The 18,088-nt window shown below is 41.3% G+C and overlaps 1 protein-coding gene and 1 pseudogene across 1 annotated transcript in view; both read right to left on the bottom strand.

Annotated features, from left to right (window-relative positions):
- Positions 1-18,088, bottom strand: part of LOC124717037 (uncharacterized protein CG43867) — a 594,156-nt gene that overhangs the window by 332,834 nt on the left and 243,234 nt on the right. The gene's annotated exons all lie outside the window — the stretch shown is intronic.
- On the bottom strand, positions 2,631-2,748 carry LOC124717432 (annotated as a pseudogene).

Here is an 18,088-nt window from a genome sequence, read left to right as displayed (position 1 = left end):
GCTCTTCAGTGTAGAATTCAGCTGAATATACCTGCACTACCAAACTCGGAATCAAGCGTTAAGGGGAAGACTGTTGTCAGTTGAAGCGGGACATTATGCAGAATCAGCGGCGACGAGTGAAAATGTGTACCGGACTGGGATTCGAGCTCGGGATCTCCTGCTGGCTAGGCAGGTCCGGTAGCCACTGCGCATGTCCGAGAGAACAGGCACCACGCATTGATATAATTGATATGCCTTGCTAGGAAATGAATGCACATTCTTCAGTGCGGATGCACAAATACATCCGACCTTCTGTGGGAATCTCAGAGTAGCGAACAGTGTGTCAAGGGAGTGGGACTGTGGGTAGGTGGCGATCGATGGGAGTTGCGACGGGGCGGTAAATAAAGAAGTGCGGTTGAAGAGTTCACACGAATGTGCATATACAAATGTTAGTTACAAAATGTTATTGCAAATTTTGGTTCACACCTAAGTCCCAGGGGATGATTTCCACACTTGGTGCATTAGTACACTGTGCCACACCCGCGCATTAGTTATAGTTTTTGAATTAATTATTCACTCAGACATGAGTACAGTTTATGCTAGGGAACAAAAATTAGGCGATTGTTATAGCAAAATCAGTTTTTCACGACACAGTTCAATCACTATTTATTGGTGTTGTCCTTTTCTTTCACACAATGAAATTAGCACTAGTGAGACGGTTTACAGTTTTACTTTAATAATAATTTGACTCCGAGCCCCTAATACCAGTAATGTAGGCTGCTATAAACGAAAATTACTCAATAAATTCGAACAGAACCACAAGTCCCACTGTCCTCTTTGTTCTAACGGTTTTGGTGCGAAATCACAGTTCGTCACATGTTCACTTACGACGATGTATACCTCGCAAATCGTACTCACACAAATAATCGTACCACTTCCAGTTCATCAAATATATGCTTGCACACTTGCACTATTAAACAATACTCTTTGTCGAAATAAATCGGCGCGAAAAATTCTTACTCAAACGACCACATTGTCCAAGTGAGGCTTGCTCGCCACCCACCCTCCAAAACGACTGACCAACGACTGACCCATGGCCAAGATGGCCGCTCGCTTATGTAGGCTCACACGTCAACCGCCTGGTTATTTAAGTACCAGTCTCACCAGTTAAGGTTACAAATTTTGTTACATACATCCCTCGACAGAAATAAGTACACCATCGGTACCGTGCTAAAAATTACATCTTATTTACTATATTACATTAATTTCAATTAATTTATTACAATGCTACAGTTTTCGGTATACAGTGATAAAATTTTGCTTTTCATATTTTACAGTTTCCCTTCGCATCTTACACCAGAAGATTTACTTCCTTAGTCTATTGTCAGTTTCTAAGAGATTCAGAATCCTGTTGTCCTTTTGGACTTCTTTCATAGGTTACTACTTCCTCTGTGTCACCAATGTGTTTTCTGCTCCTTTATTTGCCATCGAAGTTCGTACACATATCTTTATACAAGACTTATTGTCATCAAAATATTCCATATAGTCCTAAAACATTCTTTACAAAACTTATATTGTCTACAACAGAAAGTTTATATTATTACAACAATCATCGTATAAAACATATGAAATTCACAAATATGTAGTAATTATCATGCATTTAATCATCACTTTTTAAGAAATGTGCAAGTATTCTTGTTCCTAATTACATATTGTTCGTAAAATTCCAGTTTTCATTGCAAATATAAATTCTTTATTATCACAGGTAGTTTAAATTAAGAAACGTGACAAATTAAATTTTTACAACAAAAATGAAAAATCAGATGCTCTATATTTGGAATATGTCTGTTGTTTTATACCAGTACCACAGATGTGCTCTCACACGTCGTATAAACATGGTAGACAATAATTTTCGCGGCAGCGAGCATGCCATACAAATGCTACATTTTTGCAGTTGCCATTGCAACAAGAATCCAACAGAACTGATCTGGAGCCAAGTTAAGGGATTTGCCGCGAGAAATAACAAGACATTTCAGCAGCCAGCCGTACTGGAACTAACGCACGAGGCTTTGGCACACAGCACTGTAGGACGCCGGTGGGGTACAGAATGGCACATCATAAAAGAAGAGCAGAAAATGTGGCGCTTGGACAGCTTCCTGTATTCCACTGTTCATAGACCCGTTATCAGTGCAGCAGACAGTTCTAGTGCTGAAATGTATTTCTCAGACTCTAATACCGACAGTGGCTTCATTATTTAATTATACTGTAAAATTTTATGTCACACGTAGCTCGTGTAGAAAAATTACTCTGTGTTTATGTTACGGATTTTCATTACTCATAGTTTTCATTACAATACTTCATGAGTTAAGAACGACAGCATGTTATGCTTTTCGTCTGTTCCTCTAAGAAGTGTGCGGTATTGCTGGTATCTTAAACTAAAACTAAACTCCTCCCGAACAGGCTATGGCTCAACGGTACCGACCGGCCGCCGTGTCATCCTCAGCCCGTAGGCGTCGCTGGATGCCGATATGGACGGGCATGTGGTCAGCACACCGCTCTCCCGGCCGTATATCAGTTTCCGAGACCGGAGCCGCTACTTCTCAATCAAGTAGCTCCTCAGTTTGCCTCACAAGGGCTGAGTGCACCCCGCTTGCCAACAGCACTCGGCAGACCGGATGGTCACCCATCCAAGTGCTAGCCCAGCCCGACAGTGCTTAACTTCGGTGATCTGCCGGGAACCGCTGTTATCGCTGCGGCAAGGCCGTTGGCATTGCTGATATGTTGCCGAATATTAATCATTCTGTTTACAAATTAAGTGACACTCGAAACTATATTGTTTGTCTGATGTCTGCTCGTCTCTTTTTACGTCTTAACTGGAACTGTTCACACCATTGCTGGACTTAACTTGCCAGTGCTGTCAAAGTTAAATATGCCGGTAAAGCTGTTGTCCCGTATTATCGCTTAGCTGATTTGCGCGTAACACACAGAATAAAACGTATCCCTATCATCGCACTTGACTGTACTAGAGGCTGCTTGGCTTCTGCTCCACGTGAAACGAAAGCCAATCAGATTACAGCAAACGCGGAAGAATACATAGCACCGTATATACTCCTCGCAGCACTAGATATTTCCCATGAAGTCGGGCGGTCATCCACCGCAGCCTATGTTCACAAGTCATCTGCCCCTGGCGTGTGACCAGGGCGCCCTCAGTGGACCGAAGTCTCTCTCAGAACTGTTGAACAAAGTCTGGGTCGGTTCCTCTCGGCACAAAGGCGTTACTGTTTCTGGCCCCGACCTGCTTGGTTGCTTTCTGCACCTATCTCCAGAGTCTGGGATTACAAGGACATATGTAACTTTCACATGGTTTGCCAGAATATCATACCATTTTCGCTACACTTCTCGATACCAAGCACACAGCAATATCGCTTGCATAGCAGTATCGCTTGCGCAGTATAATTCCGAAGATACAGACTGGACATTATTTCACCACAAACCTGAAACTTTGGCGAGGTGCAGCGTGCTGTAAGCCGCTGAGTAACTAGAAACTTATGTCGTCTGCAAAGACCTTTATGTGAAACCCGGAAAAAATAGAGGAAACTGGTATTTCCACTTGCGAATACCGATGTCAGTGATATCACATATTCCAAATCATCCTTATAATTTGTTGTTGATGTTGTTGTGGTCTTCAGTCCTGAGACTTGTTTGATGCAGCTCTCCATACTACCCTATCCTGTGCAAGCTTCTACACCTCCCAGTACGTACAGCAACCTACATCCTTCTGAATCTGCTTAGTGTATTCATCTCTTGGTCTCCCTCTACGATTTTTACCCTCCACGCTGCCCTCCAATGCTAAACTGGTGATCCCTTGATGCCTCAGAACATGTCCTACTAACCGGTCCCACCTTTTTGTCAAGTTGTGCCACATACTCCTCTTCTCCCCAATTCTATTCAATACTTCATCATTAGTTATGTGATCTACCCATCTAATCTTCAGCATTCTTCTGTAGCACCACATTTCGAAACCTTCTATTCTCTTGTTGTTCAAACTATTTATCGTCCATGTTTCACTTCCATACATGGCTACACTCCATACAAATACTTTCAGAAACGACTTGCTGACACTTAAATCTATACTGGATGTTAACAAATTTCTCTTCTTCCTTGCCATTGCCAGTCTACATGTTTTATCCTCTCTACTTCGACCATCACCAGTTATTTTGCTCCCCAAATAGCAAAACTCACTACTTTAAGTGTCTCATTTCCTAATCTAATTCCCTCAGCATCACCCGACTTAATTTGACCACATTCCATTATCCTCGTTTTGCTTTTGTTGATGTTCATCTTATATCCTCCTTTCAAGACACTGTCCATTCCGTTCAACTGCTCTTCCAAGTTCTTTGCTGTCTCTGACAGAATTACAATGTCATCGGCGAACCTCAAAGTTTTTATTTCTTCTCCATGAATTTTAATACCTACTCCGAATTTTTCTTCTGTTTCCTTTACTGCTTGCTCAATATACAGATTGAATAACATCGGGGAGAGGCTACAACCCTGTCTCACTCCCTTCCCAACCACTGCTTCCCTTTCATGCCCCTCGACTCTTATAACTGCCATCTGGTTTCAGTACAAATTGTAAACAGCCTTTCGCTCTCTGTATTTTACCCCTGCCACCTTCAGAATTTGAAAGAGAGTATTCCAGTCAACATTGTCAAAAGCTTTCTCTAAGTCTACAAATGCTAGCATCGTAGGTTTGCCTTTCCTTAATCTTTCTTCTAAGATAAGTCCCTTATAATTTACAAAGTCAAATAAGGTGTTTCTCATGTCAAGAGAATCATCAAACGTGTCCTCCACCTGTCTTTTGCCTGCTAGATGCACTCAACACACACCTCTCAATCAAATAAAGATGGGAAATGTGCAGAAGTAGTCAACTGGACAATTTACATGGGAGGGAATAATGGTCCAGTGCAAACACACGTCCATATTGAAGCTTCCCAAATTTCCAAGCGATCATGAAAGCTGTCCAACACATACGATACGTAGTTCGCTATTCAGCCGTCTAGAGGACGACACGGTTAAGTCAGCTACATACCTGCATCCCAACAGCCTTCTCCGTTCGGACGACTCCTACTTTTAGCCGGAAATGTGAATCATTCCCGCCACAGGCCACTGGCGCTGTGAGCCACACACCCCTAGACAGAATCGTCCTATGAAACAGGCCACATGTATATTTTATCACTGTACTTGCAATTAAATATTACGATGGCAGTCTGAATTGGACGACATTTGACAACGAGCGAAGTATCGGTAATACACCCCGCTGACGGTTGTGGCTCTGGAAATAGAAATATCTGTACTATTCTTACGATTTGAGATAATCTTCCCTTTGCTATCACAGTATTCCACATCAAAGGGCTCAAATGGCTCTGAGGACTATGGGACTTAACATCTATGGTCATCAGTCCCCGAGAACTTAGAACTACTTAAACCTAGCTAACCTAAGGACATCACACAACACCCAGTCATCCCTGACCCCGCCGGGAATCGAACCCGGGAACCCGGGCGCGGGAAGCGAGAACGCTACCGCACGACCACGAGCTGCGGACTCCACATCAAATCCATACCTTCCTTACAACAGGACATAGTCATTTCCTTTGCACACGTTGGAACACAAACACATACTTCATGAACCTGATGCTCACGGTGAACATATCACGCATCCCCTACCGCTAAGTATAATACTTCGCCAATAACTGATTGCTGGCGATAAGAAATAATACTGACCGAAAATCAGAGATGGGTAGACATGTCTCTTAAGTTTTTCTTGTGAGTGGTACCATTGTGTCTTAGAAAGAGGTGTGTAATCGTCTTACAAAGTGCTAGATGTTAAAAAACATGATCACAACACTTACTGTATGTTAATGTCACAAGCGGTCTTGGTTCTAGAGGTGCACAGAAGTATCCATGTTAAAAGCTATACTGGATTTATAAATCGAGGTATGCCTTTACCTCCAAATGAAGTGGTTTTTCCAGACAAATACTGCGACACTGAATATAGATGGTGATCGCTGGAGTGTATATTATCAGACCAACAGTGCGTTTATACGTCGCCAACGGCGCAACCTCGTAATGAAATTACCGAATTTAGAAAGTGATTCGGCTAAGGAACGTAGAATGGAACTGGTATCTGCAACTCTCTTATGCCGCCACTAGATATTTCTCTAGTATTTGTAATGCATTCTATCTGGATGCCACTTTAGAAGTTCGGTGCTATATCCACTGGGTTATAGGCTAGGCGATAGTTGATTGAGAAGGATCACAAACAGTAGGTGGTGTGATTAAGGACGTAAGGAATGCACACAAACTTTTCAGATCTCTAGTGCTACGATTTCCGGTAGAAATGATGTCTATGATTTGGAATCAAGCCTTTCCATTCAACTTCATACCTGCATTGTATCCGATGGAGAAGTCCTTTAATGGTTACAGCCACTAGTGAATCATATTTCTGGCAGTCTCATATCTTCAAACGCTTCACCTTTCTCTAACCTATCTGGTACAGTAAAATTTCAGGTAGTCCCTATGCCTCTTGCAACTGCTGTCATTTCTGCAGCTATGCGCATCTGATCGTTCCAGTTTAAGTCGGAACTGAGCGGAAATCTGAGAGAGCTGTATCTACTACCTTCTGCAACCTGTGTAGAAACAGAGTGACCTGTGTTAGTGCGGCAGGGCTTTTGAACATTCGGTGGAAATAGGAACAACCTGTTGCAGCTCCACCAACAGTGTGCGATGTCTAAGATCAGCGCCAAATGAAGCCTGCTCCTGCAACACGAGGCCGTAGAAAAGACAGTATGGGAACTGGGAGAAGGACGAGGATTTTGCTGTTGCATTGTGGTTCATCCCCAAACTGCATACAGGTACTACTGTTCAAAGCACATCCGTGTCCCTCAAGGCCCATTCACATCTATCACCCCAACATGCTATCATTGATATTCTGTACCATCCAACAGAGAAAAATTACGAAATATACACTACTGGCCATTAAAATTGCTACACCAGGTGATACACGGGTATTCATCGGACAAATATATTATACTATAACTGACATGTGATTACATTTTCACGCAGTTTGGGTGGATAGATCCTGAGAAATCAGTACCCAGAACAACCATCTCTAGCCGTAATAACGGCCTTGATACGCCTGGCCATTGAGTCAAACAGAGCTTGGATGGCGGGTACAGGTACAGCTGCCTACGCAGCTTCAACACGACAACACATTTCATCAACAGTAATGACTCACTTATTGTCACGAGCCAGTTGCTCGGCCACCATTCACCAGACGTTTTCAATTGGTGAGAGATCTGGAGAATGTGCTGGCCAGGGCAGTAGTAGAACATTTTCTGTATCCAGAAAGGCCCGTACAGGACTTGCAACATGCGGTCGTCCATTATCCTGCTGACATGTAGGGTTTCGCAGGGATCGAATGAAGGGTAGCGCCACGGGTCGTAACACATCTGAAATGTAACGTCCACTGTTCAAAGCGCCGTCAATGCAAACAAGACGTGATCGAGACGTGTAACCAATGGCACCCCATACCATGCCGCCGGGTGTATCGCCAGTATGGCGATGACGAATACACGCTTCCAACGCGCGTTCACCGCGATGTCGCCAAACACGGATGCGACCATCATGATGTCTTTAAACAGAACCTGGATTCATCCGAAAAAATGACGTTTTGCCATTCGTGCACCCAGGTCCATCGTTGAGTACACCATCGCAGGCCCTCTTGTCTGTGATGCAGGGTCAAGGGTAACCACAGCCATGGTCTCCGAGCTGATAGTCCATGCTGCTGCAAACGTCGTCGAACTGTTCGTGCAGATGGTTGTTGTCTTGCAAACGTCCCCAGCTGTTGAATCAGGGATCGAGACGTGTCTGCACGATCCGTTACAGCCATGCGGATAAGATGCCTGTCATCTCGACTGCTAGTGATACGAGGCCGTTGGGATCCAGCACGGCGTTCTGTATTACGCTCCTGAACGCACCGATTCCATATTCTGGTAACAGTCATTGGATCTTGACGAACGCGAGCAGCAGTGTCGCGATAGGCTACAATCTGACCTTTATCAAAGTCGGAATCGTGATGGTACGCATTTCTGCTCCTTACACGAGACATCACAACAACGTTTCACCAGGCAACGCCGGTCAACTGCTGTTTGTGTATGAGAAATCGGTTGGAGACTTTCATCATGTCAGCACGCTGCAGGTGTCGCCACCGGCGCCAACCTTGTGTGAATGCTCTGAAAAGCTAATCATTTGCATATCACAGCATCATCTTCCTGTCGGCTAAATTTTGCGTCTGTAGCACATCATCTTCGTGGTGTAGCAATTTTAATGGCCAGTAGTGTAGATCGAAAACAAATACCGTCTGTGTGCTGGCATCGAGCACGTGTGACGATCCTATTAAATATGCAGATATTGGTCCATCGCACAGACCAGTGTAAAGCTGCATCGCCTGTATTGCAGGAGGATGACCGTATCCCACGAACTGTACTATAAGCCGCAAAAGCTCCCTGTGACCCTGTGTCATTGTTTGAAAAATTGTGTTTTTCTTCTGCTGCAACACGCCTTGTACACCGCGATACATCTCTTTCCGCTACGACTTCTAGGTCTGTGTCAGGTTCTAAACTGACATTAACACGTTCTGATCCATCACCTCCCACAGAAAACTAGACCTTGCACGGTGTAAATCATATTATTGCTGCTACTGTCATAACACACACACACACACACACACACACACACACACACACACACTGGATTATTTCAAATAAAAGACAGTCACAACATAAGGAAAGTGGAAGATTTTTGTGGTGTTGTGGAGCGTTTCCAAACTGCTGTCCGAAGGTGACTGATGACCTCTACATTTGAACTCATATAGGTACGAAAAGAGGTCTCTAGGTCTCTATACTTTTAACTACCTAGTTTCAACTACTTTTCAAGGTCATACGATTACCCACTTTCGACAACCGAAATACTTTCCCATGGATCATTGTTTATAGGAAATGTCTTATGATTTTCGGTAGATTAGCGAACAAGACAAGCAAATATTCTAGTACCAAATCTTTATTAACTTTTGCATTTACATGTATGTACAGAAAACATCGCTTTCCTTAGTTTTGTTAGGTGTAGTTTTGATAATGTCTAATTTAATTTTTAACTTATAACTTAAATCCACATTTGAATTATCTGTTTCTTTCTCCAGCCAGTAAATTGACAATCACAGAGAAGGTATGTTTTCGAACTCCAATTTATAGCTAATTTTTTTCTCTAAACTATCCCTTTTACGGCTTTAACAAGCTTACGTTGGTAAACAAAAGATAAGGACATGTCCTTAAAACGTAACGATCATTATGTTTAAGGACACTGGTAAATAAAAAATAAGGACATGTCCTTAAACGTAGTGATCGTTGCGTTTTAAGGACATGTCCTTATCTTTTATTCACCAAGGTAAGCCTGTTTTTACTAAATATGACGGGCTCCCACGATTATTTACTGATCCGTTACACGATGGTGATTTCATATCTGGCATTTCGTCGGGAGCCAATATTTTTCTTCTTAATTTATGGCCACCTTTGAGCTTGACAACATGTTAAGGGTCCTGCAATATATGTTACAGACATAAAATCAAATAATTGAAAATGGCATTAAAGACCGAAACCTAGGTTGTACTTAAATAAACAATAAAACAGTCAAATGGCGGTGTGTTCCTTTAAAAAATACCGTTTGAAATATTGTTCCGTGTTAAAACAGTAGCTAAACGAAAAGAAGACGACACCACACTAAAGAATCTTACAAGAAAGTGTAATGTACAGTAGTGCCTGTACTGTAAAGTACGTCTATATCGTGTTGTAAGATATTGTTACTGTGAGCGAAAATTTAACACCCGTACATACCTTATTACAGTACTGTTTTGACACACAACTGATTTGTAGTTAACTGTTTAAAACACGAGAAAGCACGCCCAAATAAATGTTTGTTCTTAAGAAGGTCTGTAATGTTCTTTTGATTATTAGAAAACGCGTACTGATGGCCTATATCGAATGCATTTTTAGCATCTGAATGCGATACTCGAGCCGCAATTTCATTGTTTTCGTAGTCATCTTTTCTCGTTCTCGTTGGCTGTTCGACTTACAGCGACAATGAGTAAGTCAAATAAAATATGGCGTTTCAGTCTTCGATCGCTTTTCTTTATTTTCAATTGCCGGTTTCGGGCTAGCTGCCCATCTTCAGATCATATATTGCAGTTACAGAGTAACTTGTCCGTACAGCGAACCGATTGTTCCGGACGGACAAGTTACTCTGTAACTGCAATATATGATCTGAAGATGGGCAGCTAGCCCGAAACCGGTAATTGAAGATAAAGAATAGCGATCGAAGACTGAAACGCCATATTTTATTTTATGAACGATCGCGGAATTCCCATTAAGACAATCATGTCTAGTTTTGATAAAAATGAGTAAGTCGTCAGTTAATTCTGCTTCCGTTGTGAAGTCAACGTCACATGTCACACGTCCTACCATTTACGTCACTAGTCTCTGTATCCAATTGTAAAGAAAGCGTCAGATTTTTACATTTATTTGGTGCCATAATTTAGTTTTTAATGTGTAAGAAGAACACTATTGCTAATTTATAAAAGAAATGCGTGCACAATAACACCTATTGATCGAGTTAGACACAAATTATTTCGCTCTCAAACTGATCGAACTATCGCACTTACAACGGTAAACTGCCTTATGATCCATATCACAGACGATGACTCATGTATAAGCCCAGGTCTGTCTGTAGCAGTAGTCCTTGTACGTAAACAAACACCGGAAACGGGATGGTCTGATTAAGCGGGAAGTCGGACCATTCGAGGTTCTCTATATTCTCGTCTTGTCCAACATAGTTATCAATCATGTTTGACTTCTGTGCTGCATTCCGAAAAATATTTTCCTAAAAGACATCAAAACGTTTAAAATTACTTTAGACACTAACATGTCTGACAGTCTGCATTTTATAACCTCTGTACTTCTGCCAGTGCCAGTTATTTTGATGTTCTAAAAAGCAGAAATACATCTACTACTCTTCGTGTCTCGTTTTTTAGTCTACTTCCGTCATTATAGCCTGATTTGATTCGACTACATTCTATTAGACCCATGCTCTCTGTAAAAGATCTTTGTCAAATATCTTTTATAAAAGATGTATTGTAAGCTCTTTGTGTCTTTGGATAATTCTGTTATGTGTTGTTGTGGTGGTCTTCAGTCCGAAGACTGGTTTGATGCGGATCTCCATGCTACACTATCTTGTGCGTGCCTCTTCATCTCCAAATAACTACTGCAACCTATATCTTTCTGAATCTGCTTACTGTATTCATATCTTAGTCTCCCTCTACGACTTTAACCCCTCACACTTCCTACAACACTAAATTGGTGGTCCCTTGATGTCTCATCAGAATGTGTCCTATCTGCCAATCCCTTCTTCTAGTAAGGTTGTGCCACAAATTTCATTGCTCCCCAGTTCTGTGCAGAATCTCCTTCTTAGTTACGTGACCTATCCATATAATCTTCAGCATTCTTCTCTAACACCATATTCCAAAAACTATTCTCTTCGTGTCTAAACTGTTTATCGTGCTTCCTTCACTTCCATACATGGCTACACTACACACAAATACTTTCAAAAAAGTTTTTCTACCACTTAAATCCATATTCAATGTTAACAAATTTCTCTTACTCAGAAATGATTTTCTTGCCATTCCCAGTGTACATTTTAGATCCTCTCTGCTTCGGCAATCATCAGTTGCCAAGTAGCAAAACTCATCTACTGCTTTACGAGACTCCTTTCCTAATGTAATTCCCTCACCACCACCTGATGTAATTCGACTACATTCCATTATCCTTGCTTTGCTTTTGTTAATGCTCATCGTATACTCACTTTTCAAGACACTGTCCATTCCTTTCAACTGCTCTTCCAAGTCTTTTGCTGTCTCTGACAGAATTTCAATGTCATCATTGGCAAACCCCAAAATTTTTATTTCTTCTCCCTGAACTTTAACTCCTACTCCAATTTTTCCTTTGGTTTCCTTTACCGCTTTACAGTGTGCATAAAATCGGGAATAGGCTACAACCCTCCCTTACTCTCTTCTCAACCACTGCTTCCCATTTATGCCCCTCGACTGTTTTGACTGGGTTTCTGTACAAGTTGTAAATAGCCTTCAGCTTCCTGTATTTTACCCCTCCTACCTACAGAATTTCAAAGAGAGTATTCCAGTCAACATTGTCAGAAGCTTCCTCTAAGTCTTCAACTACTATAAACATAGGTTTGCCTATCCTTAACCTATCTTCTAAGATAAGTGTAGGGTCAGTATTGCCTCGCGTGTGCCCACATTTCACCGGAATCGAAACTCATCTTCCCCGATTTCGGCTTCTAACAGTATTTCCATTCTTCTGTAAAGAATTCGTGCTAGTATTTTGCAACCACGACTTATTAAACTGATAGTTCGGTAATATTCACACCTGTCATCACTTTCTTTGCTTCTGTTATATCTTTTATAAAAACAATTTTCGGCTTTTCTCCTGTTTTTCTGTCGTTTAAGTTCGCCTCACGATCTCTCATCAATATACTATCCTCTTTATTCGATTGTTCTTCGAGTTCCTTTTCTGTCTCTGACAGAATTGCAGTGTCATCGACAAAACTCAAAATTTTTTCTTTCTCCTCCCTCAATTTTGATTCCCTTTCCAAATTATCTCTTGCTTAGAGTGTCACTACAATTTGAGTAAAGCCCGCTGCTATGCGAGCCGAAATCCCAGGCTTTTGCCGGAAGGTTCCAGCGCCCTCTGCAGTTCTTCGCCTGTCCCGGCAAGCAGAGGCACGCGACGGCCTTATTTCGCGGAGAGCGACCTCCGGAGACTGCGGCCGCTGTAACTGCCGCACTGAAATTTTCACGAGGAGAGCCAGCCCGTCGCGTTCCATCTTCTCCGCCGCCCGCGTTCCGTCGCTCTCGTGGGTTGTTATTGACCCCTGGAGCGCTGTACTGCGCGCGAGGTCAAACTGGGCCACGCGGACTGTCTCTTCGTGGGTGTATGTGTTGGACTCTGCAAATGGACCTGCCCCAACCACACGCGACCACTTCCTCCTAGTTCGCGCGTCAACCGACTGAGGCGCCCTGCATCAGTCGCGGAACACCAGCGCCGCGCAGTATGTAGTTTCACCGTTTCGCCGCCGAGAGCGCAGCACGGAATAAGCTTCCGTTATCCGTTCGCAATCAGTTCGAAAAAATCGATTTTCGGTTTCATCATATTTCGACAGATTAAGGTTTTATTTAAGTACTCTGAAAAGGATTTTGCCGAAATTTTTTTTTTCGAGCATTTTCCTACACGTGTGTTTATGTGCCACTCCCACTTTTCTGTCACCCACTTTTCTGTATATATTTTAGATCTTTATTTACCCTCCACTGTGCGTTAGGGATTTTTTTTACTCCTGAGTGTGTTGGCTATCTTTGGAATGTCAAGGTCGGTATTCTTTCAATCTTTCGTTTCTGCTGTTTGTAAACAACACGCTTTCAAACACGCGGTTAGTTTTGTTCAAATGTGATTGCAAGTAGTTGTCATAGAAAACGTGTAGGTATACTATGGGCATGCAATTAGGAGAAATAAAGAAAATCTGGAGGCAATGAAAGATGTTTGGGCCATATTCTTCCGTAAGTCCTCTACTGCTGTTTTTAAACAACACGCTTTCAAACACGCGGTTAATTTTGTTCAATTGTGATTGCGAGTAATTGTTATAGAAAACATTTCAGGTATACTATGGGCAGGCGATTCGGAGAAATAAAGAAAACCTGGAGGCAATGAAAGATGTTTGGGCCATATTCTTCCCTAAGTTCTCTACTGATAATAAGCCATGTCATGGATTGTGTCCATCAGGAAAAAATTCGTGGTGCAAATACAATAGGGCGCAGGCAACTGGAGAATCTTATTCTCACCAGCATTCTCTTCCTGCAGCTGTTATTACAGCAATTAAACCTATTTTCTGTGACTTGGCTCATCCTGACCTAAGGAAATGACTGCATGGGCAGACACAGAACCCAAATGAATGTTTCAACAGCATAATCTGGAACTGCCTTCCTAAAACTATATTTGTAGGCATGCATGCAATGAAACTAGGAGTTCATGATGCTATTATTACATTCAATTGTGGTAATATTGGAAAGTGTTGGGTACTGAAAAAGCTGGGAATTAATCCTGGAGAAAATATGATCACTGGGCTGCAACACTGCGATAAAATGAGAATAGCCGATGCAGACAGGTCTGCATCTAATATGGCCGAGAAAGCAAGACAAACATACAGGAAGGTGAAAAAGAAGCTGTAAGACCTGCTAGAGACCAAAAAGGGTCCTCATATGCAGCAGAACAGTTTTGATTAACTGTAAGTAACAAATTTCAAAAGTTTTTTCTTTAAAGTCAGTTTCCCGCAAACTAATATTTTCAGTACATATGCCCCATTATATCAGAAATTATCATAGATAAATGAACGAAATTTTCGAGACTCTGCATAATATAAAAAGCCACCTCTGGTAGTACATTCATTAATATTCCCCCATTTGAAAGTTCACAAAGAAATTTTTACTGCAGAAAATACTTAATATTTTTTTTAATACATTCAAAAAAGTATTACTTAAAAACTATAAAATGGATAATGTGGATTTTAGTACAGTTGGCCCTATTAGCATCATGTAACATACAGTAAAAATATTAAGGTCCTGCATCAAATAGTTTTTCAGAAATGGGTCAAATACTTGCCTAAATTAACGTAGGTGCCGTCCCCTTAAAGCTCCTGCAATAGGGATTTTTTCCACTCCAGTTTAACCTGACTGTTAAAACCGCTCAAAATAACCGGTCTCGTTCTTAAAAAGGACGAAAAGTGTGTAATGTTCTTTAGCTTATTAGAAAACGACCTTGATTTTGCCGCAATGTCACGAGGTTGTCTGTTTTTTCTGCCTGTCATTTCGTGCTATAGACGTAGAAATCGAACAAGATTGAAAAATATGATTGTCTCAGTTCCAAAACACATAGAATCAAAATACTAAATTAAATAAACCGATAACAGAAAACCTGTGCCGTCAAACGTTTGCTGCTTATCTCGAAAAATACGTGGTTGTCTATTACAAAAAAGTCGCCGGTATTCTCCTGTTGACTCTAAGTTTTTGAAACTGCTTAAAAATCATGTTGTAATCGGGGATCATACCATTGTTTGGGCATTACAAAGTGTCATTGCTTAGGGGTGAAAACTGTGGCTTAACAATTCTGTTTTTCGCATTAAGTTGTCCATTTTAAGTGCTACAAATAGATAAAGGCATATTATGTAGGAACAGGCAACAGATAAGCTACTCCCTATTTTCATTGTATACGGTGAGTGAATTGTTAAGTTTTTTTATTTTTTACTGTTTTCATAATTTTTTTCCTCTTTTTTTCATTCCATAGAAATGTCAGACAAATCTTTAATCTTTGGTGTCGAAAGGTTACCGTATAGGCCAGGCGGGGGCAAGTGTTGCACATTTCACATACCGTAAGCCACGACACATGGCAATAAGGACATTACTGTCTTGCCAATACAGCACCAGTTCTCATGCCATGTGTTTCTACATCTGCATCTACGTGATTACTCTGCTGTTCACAATAAAGTGCCTGGTAGGGGGTTCAATGCATCACCTTCATGCTGTCTCTCTACACTGATCGATTTTCTCAATTTCTGTAATAACGCAATATTTCAAAATAATTCAAATTTTGCGGATTAAAGTTACTTCTTCTTTAAATAAGGATTATTAAAAAAAAATAGCCTTGCTGCTGTGGCTGATTGATAGTTACTCGATTGTTAGCAAAACAATGAGAAAAAGAAACACATAACCGAGACCAAACAAAGAAGCAGCCGCTGTTCGTGTTCTTGATTATTTTGACGGTAGGGAGAATGGTACCAAATGCTGACATAGCACTATTGTGTTTAAACAAGAAGAAGAAGAAAACAAGGCGGTGTCCACGGAATGGATTAAAATGAGAGAGAGATTTACCGATGTAAAATCTGCTAAAGGAAATATTACTGCCAGAATCCGATGATTACATTAACTTTCCTCGGCTGGACAATGAAACGTTTAAAAATTTGTCAATGCCCCCATAGAAAAGCAAATTGTCTGTCATATTCGCTACGGATGGGTCAAACAGTCTGTACACGTACCAAGACAGCATGTAAGTTTATCCCTATTCTTGAAGCAGACGCTTTTCCCGTATGATGTATTCTCCCACCTATGGGAATGGCTACTAATAGAGATAAAGCACTTCTAACAACGACTGTGGGGCTGTGTTTGAAGAAAACGGATCGCCTGGCCAAGGAATTGTTTGAAATGAATTGTTGAAATGAAATGTCGGGTAGACCGCTCGCCTGGTGCAAGTCTTTCGATTTGACGCCACTTCGGCGACTTGCGCGTCGAAAAATGAGCTGTTAATACTCAGAATCTAAGGATTACATCAAGTTTCTGAAGATGAACTGTGAAATATTTAATAATTTGTTTAGAGTAACTTCGACCTCAAACTTAAAAACGAAGACGGAAGTATGCGAAAATTTATTACCTTCTTCTTGGTCCTCTAATGATAGCGCATTAAAAATCCCATAACGGAGAACGAATTGCCCGCATCGTCCGTAGAAGAACCAGAGAACTTCGATTTCTTTTATTTCATTGCACTCCAGCTGGCATGTAATGTGTAAAATATTTGGTTTGTTCATTAGCTCTTCCTGCGTAATACATAGCTGGGAAAGGCGTGATACCTGTAACATTTTGCTAATTATCAGCCCGTTTTTTTTTATCCTTGATCGTAGTTTCCATAGTTGTACAGTCATCGACATAGACAACGTCCCCCATCTTGTCAAACTTTCCGTCAATCAGAATTTCTTACAATCAAGTCAAACGCGATCTGTTGACAAACGCATGTAGCAGCACCGTACACCGACAAATATGTGACAAGCATAGTCAAGTTTGACAAAATGTTTGATCGTTTACGGGGGCCTCAGTCTGGGCAATGTTGCTCCCAAGCAACGTCCCCATTGCACGCTATTTTATGCGACATGCTGGGCCGTCGCTAAGCAATCTTAGGCCCCACCCAAATTTTTTATTTTAAACTTAGTTTTTTGGATGAAGTCAGAAAAATTTAATGCAAAAGGTTCAAACAATGCCTTATTTTATGATACTCTTTTAATGCTCGCAATTTACGTACACACGTTGCCTTACAATATCATACTTTATTCCTAGCTTTTTTAGATGCGAACTCTTTTATAATTCCGCTATAATCTAATGACCCTCGTTACAGCTGAACGGAGGATATAAGATCAACATCAACAAAAGCAAAACGAGGATAATGAAATGTAGTCGAATTAAATCGGGTGATGCTGCAGGAATTAGATTAGGAAATGAGACACTTAAAGTAGTAAAGGAGTTTTTCTGTTTGGGGAGCAAAATAACTGATGATGGTCGAAGTAGAGAGGATATAAAATGTAGACTGGCAATGGCAAGGAAAGCGTTTCTGAAGGGGAGAAAGTTGTTAACATCGAGTATAGATTTAAGTGTCAGGAAGTCGTTTGTGAAAGAATTTGTATGGAGTGTAGCCATGTATAGAAGTAAAACATGGACGATAAATAGTTTGGACAAAAAGGGAGTAGAAGCTTTCGAAATGTGGTGCTACAGAAGAATGCTGAAGATTAGATGGATAGATCACGTAACTAATGAGGAAGTACTGAATAGAATTGGTGAGAAGAGGATTTTGTGGCACAACTTGACTAGAAGAAAGGATCGGTTGGTAGGACATGTTCTGAGGCATCAAGGGATCACCAATTTAGCATTGGAGGGCAGCGTGGAGGGTAAAAATCGTAGAGGAGACCAAGAGATGAATACACTAAGCAGATTCAGAAGGATGTAGGCTGCAGTAGGTACTGGGAGATGAAGAAGCTTGCACAGGATAGAGTAGCATGGAGAGCTGCATCAAACCAGTCTCTGCACTGAAGACCACAACAACAACATCTGACTACAATGCGA

The sequence above is a fragment of the Schistocerca piceifrons genome, chromosome 9, assembly GCF_021461385.2.
Source record: "Schistocerca piceifrons isolate TAMUIC-IGC-003096 chromosome 9, iqSchPice1.1, whole genome shotgun sequence".
NCBI classification, from domain to species: Eukaryota; Metazoa; Arthropoda; class Insecta; order Orthoptera; family Acrididae; genus Schistocerca; species Schistocerca piceifrons.
This window is presented reverse-complemented; position numbering and strand designations above follow the sequence as displayed.